This window comes from Hetaerina americana, unplaced genomic scaffold (assembly GCF_022747635.1).
Source record: "Hetaerina americana unplaced genomic scaffold, ioHetAmer1.1.p SCAF_2, whole genome shotgun sequence".
Lineage (NCBI taxonomy): Eukaryota > Metazoa > Arthropoda > Insecta > Odonata > Calopterygidae > Hetaerina > Hetaerina americana.
The window spans coordinates 32,763,940-32,778,703 of NW_027286763.1; the positions used below are offsets into that span (position 1 = coordinate 32,763,940).

The following is a 14,764-nucleotide window of genomic DNA, read 5'->3' on the forward strand; positions in this document are numbered from 1 at the left end:
CCGTTCGTGAAATAAAGACACAAAAGTAAATATTAACAAACATAAAAAATTTTATTTGAAAGAGGATACTTTAAACTACTTCTCAACATAATCTCCAAGCAAATTAAGGCATTTGTCATAACGTGTGACAAGTTTCTGTATTCCTGCTGCATAGTCCTTCGCCGCCAGCTCATTGAGATACGCGAGGGACCCATCTTGCACAAATTTTTGCATAATGCAGATGGTGTTTAACAATTTCATGAACAATTGTTCGAGAAACATTGGGAAAATGCTCACAGATGTCATCAATTGTGACGCGCCGATCGTTCCTCACGAATTCGTCAACTGAGCTCACCAGTTGGTCTGTAATGACAGACGGTCTACCCGAACGCTCATCGTCGTGTGTGTTCCCCCTCCCCATGTTGAAGTTGCGACACCACCGCCGAACAGACGACTCGTCCATTACATTGTCTCCATACACCTCCTTTAATTGGCGATGAATATCACATGGGCGAACGTTTCTTGCATTGAGGAATTTAATCACTGCCCTCACTTCACAACTGGCGGCGTTCTCAATTTTTTTAAACATTGTAAACAATCACAGAAACAACACAGGCAATGCTAGCGTCACGCAACTTGGCTCAGAGAAGGCAGACAAGCCACTGAAGCTATCTGACCTCGTCCAGCGGCTACTCGCGTCGTCAGCACTTCATGCGGCACGAACGGGTACTACTTTCCGGATGACCCTCATATATATATATAGTATATATATATATAATTAGGTAATCTACCGTTTAAGGTAGGTTTTTGGATGGACAAAATTACTAATTCAACAATTTGTGACCCCCCGCAAAACACAACGTCATGTACGAGGGTCACGATGAGCGTTCGGAGAGACCGTCTGTCATTACAGACCAACTGGTGAGCTCAGTTGACGAATTCGTGAGGAACGATCGGCGCGTCACAATTGATGACATCTGTGAGCATTTTCCCAATGTTTCTCGAACAATTGTTCATGAAATTGTTAAACACCATCTGCATTATGCAAAAATTTCTGCAAGATGGGTCCCTCGCGTATCTCAATGAGCTGGCGGCGAAGGACTATGCAGCAGGAATACAGAAACTTGTCACACGTTATGACAAATGCCTTAATTTGCTTGGAGATTATGTTGAGAAGTAGTTTAAAGTATCCTCTTTCAAATAAAATTTTTTATGTTTGTTAATATTTACTTTTGTGTCTTTATTTCACGAACGGGTACTACTTTCCGGATGACCCTCGTATATACAATATTAAATAATAGTCCTATATTAAAATAGTTTTGTGACATTTTTTTCATCATCGTCAAGGTCATTTTTCTCGGATTAATAATTTGATATCTTTTGGTTTTTTTTATATTCAATATTTTGTTACAACATCCAATACCCTGAATTTGTATTCTTATTTGTATTAATTTATAGTTTCTCAATGTCTTTAAATACTATTTTCATTGTCTTGGCGGAGCTTTGTGTGAGTACTATTTCAATCAAATGTTGTCATTTCAATTCCATCGGTAATATTTAGAATTTATGTAATGAACTTACTTTGTAATATCTCCTCCATCGGCAGGTACTAGTATTAGATTACCATGTAATATCTCATCTAACTAAATCGTCTGTAACTTTACTTTCTTTTTAGAAATCCAGAATATATTTTTCTCCCCCCTCATATTATATTCAATGTTATATCATTTTGTCCATTTTATACGCCACGTAATTGTTCATATTCATCTACTCGTACTTTCTTTTCTTAACATCCATGTTTCATTTCCATGCTGCTTTGTTTTTCATCCAATTACCCCACATTGGAATTATCTTACGAGATCATGTAATAAATGCTTTCATTACATATTCCTTTGCTGAATACTATATCTGTTTTATTCTTTCATATGCCACCATATTCAGGTCTTCCTTAGAATGCCAGCACTATTATGGTAAAAGCTATGCTCATCTAAATGTGAGCTCACAGGTAAGAACAAACTAATCTGTTATATTCCATATACTGTCACCACTCAATGCTTTTATTGACTAATGTACCTAACCTGCATTGTTTGCCTTACTTACGCTGAAATATCGAATTTTACCGCCTAAATGCAACGATTACGATTTTTCATTGGGAAAAAACTTAAAATTTCTGTGAATAAATATGAAGAGAGGCGGCGAAAATTGTTAAATTTAACCCATATGTTAACCCAGCGTCACCTAAGTTTCAACCAGGTGCAAGTGTGCCTTTTCTCCTGGTTTTTCACCTCAAGAATCCGGATTCAAATTCCGTAGCCGGCAGGACTTTATTGGCATCCCAATCCATACTTGGGGCACGGTGGTACACCGTCCATTGGAACTGACTTAAAAAAGTGGATCTCTTGGCGTCTATCATCAGGAGTAGGCTCATACCGACGCTATATATTTTCCCACGCTTTCTTCATTATCTGAATAATCTACCCCTACAATGTTGCAGAATTAACCAACAACCCCTAAAACTACAATTCACCACATCTGTCGATTGCTTACTCTAATAACAACCACGAGTACACTTGCTACTCCTAATTACTAGTGGATAATGCATGCATGTAATATTTGACGCCTGCATACCCTCCGTTTTTTCAGCGCTTAAAACGTATGATTTTCCATAGGTACCCCTTTTTTATATTTTTTATCCCTTCTAAAATAATGTAGTTGGTGAACGAATCAGCTTTTTTAAAAATAAGGTTATTTTAAAAATGTTATATGGAAATAGCAATATTATAAAAGGTACTAGAATGTTCGTACTTCATATCGCATCCGGTAAAATTTTGCTTATATTTTTCCACTATTTTAAAGGCCTCGAAGAGTTTTTATTCAGTTAGTTTTTGTCATCTTCTGCAATAGATGCTCTTAATTTTGCTCATGCTACTCTGATCCAACGCCTTCTCCTACTCCATAAGCCAAACAAAATTCGAGGGTAGTTTGAATGGTTCTCGAATTCACCATTAGACGTAAGCCCTAGTGCAATGAGTTTCTCGCGTAGTAATAAGTAATTCTTTATGAGTAAACACCCAACGCGGCAAGGTCCTGGGAAGAGATATGTGGTCCAGACGCCTCTTAGTTGTTCTTCCCATTTAGTGATTTGAGGAGATGGAAAAAATTGAGATTTGAGCAGTAGTTAAATGTTTCATAGACAAAGGTATGAAAGTAAAGGTAATTCTTTCCGGCTTTCGTCACACTTTGGGGAATTCTATTCATTCATATTCAACTGTTGCCATAGGGACGGACAAGTTTAAGTTAAGCCGGGACAACTTAGATGATGATCCGCGTAGTAGTCTGTCAAAATGTGCCACTACCCCAGAAATTGTTGAAAAATTGCATAAAATGAACATAGAGGATTGCCAAATGAAAGTGCGGGAAATTGCTAAAGCTGTAGAGACGTCAGCTGTGCGGGAATATCACATTTTAACGGTTGAATTTCACACGAGAAAATTATCCGTTAGATGGGCCCCGCGAATCTTGACGCAGGATCACAAACGCATCATTTTGGAAATTTTCAAACAATGTTCGACCCGTTTTATGAGCAACCAAACATATTTCTTTCACCGTTTTGTGGTCACAGATGAAATTGGGGTTCACTACCATACCCTAGAGACAAAACAGCAGTCAAAACAGTGCTTAATGACCTGCCCCTTCATGATGGTTCACCACTGGCAAAGAAAGCAAAGGCATTACGGTCTGTCGGAAAAGTGATGGCTTCAATTATATAGGATGTGAAAAAACTCGACTGATAGATTATCTTCCCCTTGGTCCCTCAAGAGTTACTAGAAAATTGTACACTAACCTCCTGGACCAACTATGGGAAAAGATGCACAAATAGGCCAGGTTTAGCGAGGAAGGAAGACAGCTTTCTTTCACACAATTGCCGATGCCATTGCAAAAATACGCGAACTAAGATACGAATTGTTTCCACACCTGCCTCATTCTCCTGAATTGTCTCAATCAGATTTCCATCTCTTCCCCAAGCTCAAAATGTACCTCGGGGGATGGAAATTTTCTTGGAAGAAATAAATAACAACCGAAGTAGACGGGTAATTTTTAGGCTATATCTAATCTAATTTTCGAGATGACATCAAGAAATTGGAAAATCGTTGGACCAAGTGCATTAGTGTACAGGGAGACCACACTGAAAAAAATACTGAGGCATATAGCTTCTTTCTATTCCATTTCGAGAAAATTTCAAACTACCTTCGTAGTTATAGTTACCTTCTACTTTCTTTTTTATCAATTATTAAATTTAGCCTTTCTCCCATGTCCCTTTCACCCCTGTCTTAACAGAATTTCACCAATATATTAATTCACTCACTTTCCTTCTTTGTTCCTCGTGTAATGTTATTCTTACTGCACTATGATTACTTAGTATACAAAACTAAATTTTTCTGAATAGTTTTTTCCAAAAGATATAAAAAACATTTGAATTTAATTATAATTTTTTTAGTTCAGTGATGTAAGTTTTGTGGTTCAGTGATGTAAATTAATAAATATCTTTGTGTTACCACAGCAAATACTTTTTTAATGACCCCGGTGTCGACTCACTGTCATTTTCAAGGTCAAATGAAGTTAATTAATGGTCCAAAGGTATTATTTTTTTCGATATGACTTAGTTCCACTAAGTACCGCTGAAGACTTTGGAATATTTGAAGATAATTAGTCATTTATATTCCAATTAATTATCAACGAATTAAGTTATGCTGTTGCCGTGAGCTTTAAAGCAGTTATTGCTGAATGCCTAAAAAGTTGGAATGGATTCAATTTAATTAATCAGAATGGAATACATTTTTCCCTGATGCTGGAATTAGTATCAATTGAGTATTTATTGTATTTTTGGGGAGCTATGTCTACCTCGGCGCCATGTGTTTTGATGGATTTTTCTCTGACGACGACTGTGTCCCGTGAATCCTAAATGCTTTCAACTATAGAATTAATATCGGCCGAAACAAGAGGGAATGAAATAAATACACAGTGTAACGCACGTTTTAAAAAGTAAATTTATTTTAACCTAGACATTGTCAAGTAGATTTAAATTTGGTGGCAGGAGATCAAAGATTTATTTGTAATAGAGAGAAACGTGAGGTTCCACGTAACCAACAAAAACTCAGGAGAGGGAGTATATTTGTGCATATACTGGCCCTCCGTCTTGCTAAATGGCAGTTGCAGTAAAACTGGCAATTGGTAGATAAAAATACATTTGAAAATCCCAGGTAATTTTTTGCATTACAGCTTCCGTTTCGCTTTGAGAAACGGAAGCGATGCAACGAATGTGAGCTATCCCGGGAGCGCGCTGCCGCGAGTAATTCAAACTCCCTCCGATGGCGGCGTGGTGCCTTGCTTCGACCTCTCCCCGCCATCACCGGCGGCGCCTCGAAGCGAGGGACCCTCGAACGCGAGAGGACACCAGCACGCCGAACACATTTCACTCCGAACGCACGCACACACTTTCACACTCGTATTCGCTCATTTCCCGCTACTGGGCTATGAGGAGGGATTTCTCTTCCTCCACGTGCAGATTTCTTGTCCACGATTCCCCTCCTCCCCTTCCTTCCTTCCTCCATTCCCTCTATTCGAAGTCCACCACCCGTCCGCCGAAAGCAGCGGGTGCTACTTTCCCCGCCACCTGTTGAGGAACATAACAATCCATATTAATTGAATGAGGAAATTATGTCATAAGCTTGCCAATACAGTCAATATCTTTGACTCTCGAAGCAGATACCTTGGTTTACATCACAGAAAGCAAAAGGTTACGGCTTGATATACTAATATTGAACTGATATTAAATTTCGATAACCTTTGATAAAATTCACTTACTTAGCCAAATGTTATATTTTTACAAAAAAATGACATTATTAAAACATTAAAATGAAAAGTAATTTGAAATTTCAAGTTGGAGAAATCATACTAACGGCGTTTTGAGCTTTAGATCAGTAAACCCGTTGCATGCAAGATTGGATTATATTACGCCAGCATTGGGATGTAGCAGAGCTACCATTTGTCATTATGTGAATCTTAAGGAGACTCTATATATTTAGTTTTTGTTTCACGCATGTTATGATGAAACAATGTACTTGTATACTTTACTTTATTTGTAGTTTTCCACAGACTTAAGTCTTTGGAATATTACAAACTCATTTCAAATGGGCGACGTACTTATGATCATTAACCACCCGCAGTGTACGTTTGCACGCGCAAGGCAGCCCTGCTTGGTTCGGAGTTGTTGAAACCTTCGAGGGAAAAATAATTTGACTGTTCGGAAGTTGCATCTATGCCCAGTGGACGTTTAAAGGCAAAGAGAAAAGTAGTAAAAATGTGTTCCGCGGATAAGGTGAGACCGGATAGTCATTTAGATATGTGATGTTTGGTGATTGTATATAATTATCTAGTATATTGAATGAAAGAAAGCGTGACCGGTTGATCATATTAGATTAGATTTAATTAAAGAATGGTTGACAGTTGAGTCCTAAAATTTGCGGAGATAAAATTTGACAGAATTTACGGGAACTTTGAATGAAAGCTCAGAGTGTCCAGCCAAAGAAACAATTACATTATGTTTCACTGCACTATAACGTCGTCAGAGGTAGTAAATATCCCTGGCAGCCGTCATATCTGAAGGTGTAATGAAACAGGTGGTAATGAGTGCTATGGATTTCGCTTTAGACTAAAATTGATTAGAGGACCTAATACCGTATCAATCTGCAATTTGTTAGAGTGGAATAAATGGAAATTATGCAAAACCACAAATTTGATTGGTAATAGTTCATCATATTAAGTCAACTAATACATTGTCAAGACAAATGGAGAGGTCCTAAGGTCAATGTCTCGACTGTAGGAATGAAACTTGGACAAAGTAGGAGGAGGGTGGGGCAGCAAGAAGACAGAGTGAAATATAATAGGCCAAATCCTTTACAAAGAAAAGGATTTGGCCTATTGTAAAAATCCAGAGGAAATGCGATGGGCGAAATGAACCACCCAATCGACCGTAGCAGTTGAATTACTGATCTAGGGCAACGCGAACTTCATTTTCATCGTATATCTAAAATCTGGAGGGTCGTTGCAAGGGAAGTTTTACCTCAAAACTTACGGCTGAGTGAAGTTTGTATTTTTTTAAGACAAAATTATACTTCTGGAGGTAAATATGCTATTACTCATCGTTTTGAACGGACTTCCTCCCCGACATTCTTTACATTTCTTGAGTTCGTAAAGGTTCTTCTCCGAAGCCTCGCCAAAGTTTGTTTCGAAATCTTCATCCGAAGGAGTGAAGTTGTGGCAGCTGTGGGTTTTACCCAACGACTTCGACTCTGCAGTTGAATACTTAATACGAAAAATACAGTTAAGAGAGAAGGCGAACGTCATCTTATCGCAGCTGATATTCCCGTTCGTTATCTCATGCATTATACTTTGGAAACACTCATAGCTTTCCCAGAACTAAATTCAGAGTTAAGAGTTTTTCTTTGATGAATCATTTCGTTTTAAGTTGTAATGAAATTTTTCGCTTGATTGAGTGCGTACAAATCTCAGCACTCGCTAAATGCTACATTATATAATAAATTGCAATTAAAATATATGATGAATATTAAATTTTAAATAAAAGATAATTGAATACAAAATTGTAATTACAATTTTATGTGGTGGCCAGGTGGAAAGTGCGTGAAATAGGAGTATTGCAGATTTTTATACGCATTTTAACCGATTTCGGTCAACTGGTTCAAATTCTACATGTTAATATGGCAATAGGAGCTATTTACTAAATTACGCCTCTCTATATAATGATAACAGAGGGTATTTTTAGTTTAAGATTTCGATTTCTAGGTTCATAACGTTCAGCTTTTACAGTAAAATGGATTGCAATAAATCATTTATTTTACTTATGGCGAATACTCGGGTACACTAGAATACATGTATCATTGAATACTGTCACTGTCTAAGAGTGATAAGAATCAAAACTGAATTATCTGCCATGATATTTAAGATTTCGTCTAAATGTTGGTTTGCATTAACATGGATCATTTTAACATTATTTATCCTTGCATGCATCAATTCAGAAAAGTTTCAAAGTTTCGTTTTGGAATTATTATGCATTTTTTCTGCCAACTTTGCATTACCTACTTTTAATCATTTCATTTAATGGTGTATTTTGCTCGACAAACCCATTTTTAATACTGTATTCAACTTAAGTTAACGTTGTTCTATTTAAATACACCCCAGAGTGACTTTTGGCTTCACCAGTGGTATACTAGTGGGAAGAAATTAACGACTGCATTTCCTATAATTTGTGGTTTTCGCGAGAAGGTGGCGATGAGGCTTTGAGAAATGAAGGGATGGCCCAAGGATGACGAATTAGTCTCCGGCTGGGATTCCCAAAGGATTCCGTTGGAATGTCGTGGGCTTGGTTGTGGCAGGTGAAATTAATATAATTGCTTTTCGTAGCAAACGGTAGGACCAGCGGTTCCTGTTGCTGACGAAAGGGGTTTTTTTCCACAGTTCAGCAGTTCATGCATTCAGCTACAACCAGATGCCTACTAAATTTCATTTAAATGCGAGCTCCACCAGATGTCTCTAAAGCACTCTGAAGAAAAATCTATTGAGAATGGGTTCCTAGTGCGTTTGTAGATTGGCTCCATACGCCAAGATAACTCTTCCAAATTAAGGCTGAGAGGAATTATAGTGTTATTTTGCTCTCAATTTGGTTGCCATATAATGCTACCATATATATATGCACCATAAATATGTAAAGATTTGAATCTGTACATATTTATATTCATTAAAACACTATATTAACAGCGATTGGATATCCCGTTAAAAATTCATAGCAATTAAATATTTATTTCTGGGACGATTATTGAAATATTTTGGGATTTACCTTAGACTTTGGGTAAGCCTTAATTCAATAAATATTCATAGTTTTTATTTCTTGGAATAATTATATCCGGATCTATGCTAAGAAAAACACGCAATGTATGAAAGTGTTTTCCATGGTCTTTCTATGTAATACCAGGCCACGGCCAGAATGATGTCTACAAACACGCGAGGGGCAACAATCGAAAGAGATGGCTTTACGCTACACGGCTGCCAATCATATGATTTTGCTGCATTCCCAGTTCTGTACGAGTAACACCTTGCATATGTCTTCAGAAGCATCCACCCAATATTTTTAAATAGTATAAATAATGCGACCCACGTTACTATGAAAGGAAAATATATCTATTTTAACCCTGAAAATTCGTGTAATTACCATATTATTCAAAAAGTTTCTCCGCCGTTCTATGGGCTATCGATAGTATGAATATATCTGTTAGTCTTTTAATTTGCGATTTCAAACGAAAAAAGCTTTATGCTCTCGGTCTGATAGCCTGATAGAAAAATCTATGTGATTAATATTACTATAGAAACAAAAATAATTATGGGAATTTAAATTGCTTTAAGAAAACTATGGAAATTATATGTACAATTAGGGGTGATGGTGCTAACTATACCAAACAGAAAATATTTTTTTCAGTAACTGCTAATCATTCTCCTTTTAGGTGTTCATACCTTTTAAATGTGAATTTAAAGAATTAAGTTCAAGGTGAACAGTTCATTTCGGGTTATAGAGACCTTTAATTACACTTGATTTTTTTAATTTAATTTTTTTATAACTAGACGGAAATTAAATTGTGGCACAATTATTGTAAATTCAATTGTATTAATCTTGCAAAAACATAACTGGAAAGTGTTTGTTTTTATCTGAATAATAAAATTCAATAACAATTGCCCTATCTCCATGTACGATTTATTTTTAATAGATCCATCCATTATTTCTTAATCAATGATTTACATTACCTTTTATTTTAAAATGACCAGTGTTAAGGACGGATTTTTGTCTATTTCATTAACTCTATATAGTATATATCGTCATATTTAACGAACTTAACGATTAAAATAAATCTCTTACTCCTCTTGCAACTCACCTTTTCTGGCACGATAATGTCCTGCATAATGACGCTTCCAAATCTGTCAACCTCAACTTCATTTTCTCTGTTTGGATCCTCGTGCGTTGGGATGATGTCTACATACCCTGTGAGGCCGTGCCAAGGGTATGGCACGTTTTTCTCTCTCTTTGGACTTGGAAATGCCGTTACCAAAGCAATGGCAATACACAAAAAACTGAAGCACACAAAAGACGTCTTCATTTCTGTAAGTACAAAGAAAAATTGGTGAATAGAAATTATAATGCTCACTTCAAATGATCGTAAAGATAGAGGTTTTTTGGTGTTGATTTTTTCAAACTGCAATAAAACGCGTTGATGTAATATTGCTTTCTGTTAAAAAAGAAATATCTGTGCATGATTACAGTCCACTTGTTTCTCGGTCTGAAATTGCGTGTTACTTTAAACGCTACGTCTTCTACTCTGCACTTCTGCCATAGTATATTCGTATCGGAACTGACATGCCTGCTTTATGTCTCTTAATGACAGTCATACAAATATCCGCTTAAAATCATTCAAGCCAAATTAGGGTTAAGCCAGTTCTCCAAAGTGGATGAGGTCATCAATGTTTCAAGGAATTTTTGAGGAATGTTATCCGCAATGATGAAACTGTTCTCATAGAAATATTGGGACAAAACTATAATTACTTATATGCCTGATATTGATGAAGAATTTTCAATTTCATTTAATTCAGGAAACAAGGAGGGGAAGAAAAACAGATAAAGACCCTAGGATGAGTAAGGAAAGTAAAAATTTTAAGTATCGGTGCAGGGAGAAGTGAGAGAATGAAGATCAATCCTTGGATTGAATGAACAAACACATTATGGTGGGTGACAATTTAGAATGAAATGATTTGAAAAGACATCTTTAAAGAATTATTTCTCAGATCTTAGTTTAAATGTGAAAAATATTGATTTACAAGGAGCGTATCATCTTTTTTCACTCTTAACTATCATATCAGTACTGTAAATCTCATTCCATTTATATTTCCACATATTACAATCAGGAGAACTGGAATTTCAAAAACGTCTGCTACCTGCAATATTCCACGGTTCGCGTATTTTGTACGCGTTTTAATTAGTGTGTGATAATACTCAGCAAGCTTTTAAGCCTCTCTCCATGCAACAAACCTTGAAATGTGTTACAGTATTACACATTCGTAGCGAATACTCTCAACAAACAAACTAAATAAATGTTTTGATTAATTTATACTGAATAAAAATGTCAGTTATTGATAGAAATGCTTTTGATTTACAGTTCAAAGGCAATGTTGCAACAAAAACCATAAATTTTATTTGAAATTAAAATGTAAACTATCAAAATTTATCAGCTTTTGCTTTATCATTAATCACTAACCAAACCCAATACACACTTGTAAATAATTGAGATATCTAGTACAGAAAACTCTAGCCCATCTTGATTAATTTTAACATTTATTTACCCAAATATGACTTTAAAATCACAGAAAACGTCTTATCGTATCGAAGACTGTGTACCAGATCTGCTTATTTTTTCTGTGATCTTACGTCATGTTCGAATGTAGTTCTTTAGTAGTGAAATTTTTAGCTGTACTAATACATCTCCATTAAAATATTTTTATTAGTGAGCCTCTTAAAAGGTTACGAATTATACATGAAAATCTATCTCGTGGTATGCCGTTGGAAAACATAGTGACAGCAAATTTAAGCGCAGAAATTGATGTATAAGTAAATAAACACTAATTAAAATAATAAAACAGAATACATTTTTTACAGCGGATGGCTTTCATCATTATAGGAACAGGAGCATTGCCGCAAATATTTCAACTTTATTTTTCTAGAAATTATCAAGTAGAAAAATAATGAAAAAGTGATTTTTTGTGAAAGTGATAAATTTCAATCATTGAGAATTCGTAATGGTTTAAATGTTCTGCTCATGTAACAAAATAAAATACAATTGCATATTTTAAAGTTTTGCTTTTTAAATAATGTGATATAGCTGTTATACTTCTGCTAAAATCACCTGCATATAATACGTTACTACATCCACCAAAGTACAGTATGTTCCATATCCAAGACACCATGGAAATTCTACTGAGTAGGTTTGTTTAAATTTAAAATAAAGTATAAGATAAATATAGGTAACAAAGGTGAAATCGATAGATATTTGATCAAAATTATGAATTCCAGAGTGTCCTAAATGTAACCGAACTAAAAAAATTAAAATGTAAAATACTTGGGTGTTGCACTACCGGCAAACATTCAATGGGGTGCAGAACTGTAAGGGAGTCAGCCTTAAAGATATTTCACTAAGCATAACGAGTAAATCGGAATGGAAGCTGTTAAAATCAAACGCAACCATCACATACATATATTTATATAAAGTTACCGACCCCAAAAATTTTAGAAAAAATGTCTTGTATCTTTGTTAGGCCGGAAATTTTGTCAGACCACCCATGTAAATATATATTTAAAAAAAAAATATATATATATATATATACATATATATATGTATATATATATATATATATATTTTATATGCATGTATATATATATATATATATATATATATATATATATATATATATATTTTATATGCATGTATATATATATATATATATATATATATATATATATATATATACATGCATGTATATATAAATATATATACACATAGACGGAACAATAAAACACTAAAATAAACTAGGTAACACGTTAAAACACACTCACACTTCAGAAAGTTAAAGATTTCGGCCTTCTTTGAGGCTCTGAGGCCGAGGTGAGTTTTGAAAGATATGCACCTAGTTAGCTGTTTTTCAAATTATGGAAATATATTTTGAGTATTTCTATAAATCATTTTATATACATATATGTTATAAATATCTTAAATGCATATTATAAAAACAGACACACACAACCTTTTGTTGAAATATTATAAATGCATTTCCATAATTTGAAAAACAGATGACCGGGTGCATGTCCTCCAAAACTCACGATGCAAGTGGTACGTTTGTGCTGGCTGAAACCCTTCCGAGGTGCTAAAGCTATTCAGAGTGAACTCACCTCTATCCGTGTCGGCAAGTGCGTCCTGCTTGGGCGAGTGTCTTCCGGCGTCTGCTGCGGACCGTTGTCCGTCCCCAGGGCCTTATACCAGGTACGCGCTCACACGCATCACGCTACCGCGGGAAATCCGTTCCTTCGTAATGGAACCGGATTGAGCGCCGTCGCCGGTATTTCCGTTCATCAAAAGAGCTCTGCCACAGTGAGCATGCTTTAAAGGATAAAAAAGAGGAAAAAAGAGTGTCGACCTTGAACACGTGCTGTGCGGAGGGGCGGATGTCGGGAATGGGGCACTAGAGCCTGGGTAAATCATTTCTCCGTGTTGTGTCGAGGGAAGTGACCATTTCTCAAAAGGGATTTTCCTGTGGATTAGACTGCGTCGTTTTTTGGGTCATACAGCTGTGAAACATCGTTTGCCCTTCGGAAAAACTCAGAGTAGACACCTCATACGGTGGACTTGGTGACGTGCATAAGGGATAAGGGATTACTAGTTATAACGGCTACGAATTGCTTTGGACTTCAATTTGCATGAAAGTAATCTTTAGGTGCAAACAAGGTTTGTACCTTGCGTATCGTCTGGAAACTGGTGGAATACAAACATTTGAAAAAATTCTTACGGTATAAGTAAGGGTTTTTATTTCTATGTGAGAGTTATCATTTTTATTTTAGGGTTGATTGGTGTTTTCATTTCTGGAACGTTTTCCTCACATTTAAGTTCTGAAAAATGCAGTGTATTTTTTTGCCATCGTAGGCGGCAGAAGGTGACAGGAAAAAACATACTTGTAACCTATATAAGGTAGGTCATGCATGAGAAAGACTCAGAGGATCTGGCCTTTGATTTCATATTTGGCTTTGGCATTGATGGCTTCGTAGATGAGCATTGTTCGGCGGAATTACGTAGTGAACATTAAGACTTCCCTAACACTTCTTTAGTAGGTTTTCTCGTTCTCAATGAGACTACTCATTTCTCGAATTTGATTACTGAATTCAAGCCAATTTCTAGGTATCGCTAAAGAATATTCTTTCAAATCACAGTTATCGGACTCATGAACTAGGATTACTACACTTAAAAAAGGCCCGAGAATCCTAATGGAGTTGTAGAATCCTTATTGTTATGAAATTAAAGAGACTTCAATGCATGCAATTGAAGAAGACCATTTTTTATTACAGAGACCGGTTAGACTTGCCATGCAATTTCCTCCAACTTCGGTTGGATGTGGTTTTTCCGATAATTACCCATGAATGTGAATGCAGTTCACTTGATCACGCATATAACATGTCTGCTAATTTAATAACAACTCCACTTTAATAAAATCTGGAATAATTAAACATATTATTATCATATCATATATGAAATATTAAGTATGTGATTTTCAAAATCCAAAAGAGTAAAAAAGCCACGTGAGAATTATTTAATAATAATTTCTTGGAAAATTATTCATAATATAATTCACTCTCGAAGAAATACCATGCGTTTAATATAACTAAATTTCTCTAAATGGGTTTTTCTGAATCATTTCCGCACTCGGGAATTACAAAAGTACTTTTGTAAGTCATAAAATGAACTATATCAGGTCCGTTTCGTATGATGTATATTTGATCATTTAAGTTTTTTCTTATTGAAATAGTTTAGTCACAGTGGTTTCTGTGTATTTTTTCCCTGGAAGTTATATTAAGCACTGGCCTACGCGGAAAAGAAGTCTACTAGTTCTGAATCTAAAATGTATC

General features: G+C 35.7%; 1 long non-coding RNA gene across 1 annotated transcript; it reads right to left on the reverse strand.

Moving 5' to 3' along the window:
- Window positions 1-5,009: 5,009 nt before the first annotated feature.
- Window positions 5,010-13,180, reverse strand: LOC139687647 (uncharacterized). The gene is made up of 3 exons (XR_011700651.1): window positions 13,040-13,180; window positions 9,981-10,204; window positions 5,010-5,653 (listed from the first exon to the last, which is right to left on the reverse strand). It is a non-coding gene; the product is annotated as an uncharacterized lncRNA (long non-coding RNA).
- Window positions 13,181-14,764: the final 1,584 nt, after the last annotated feature.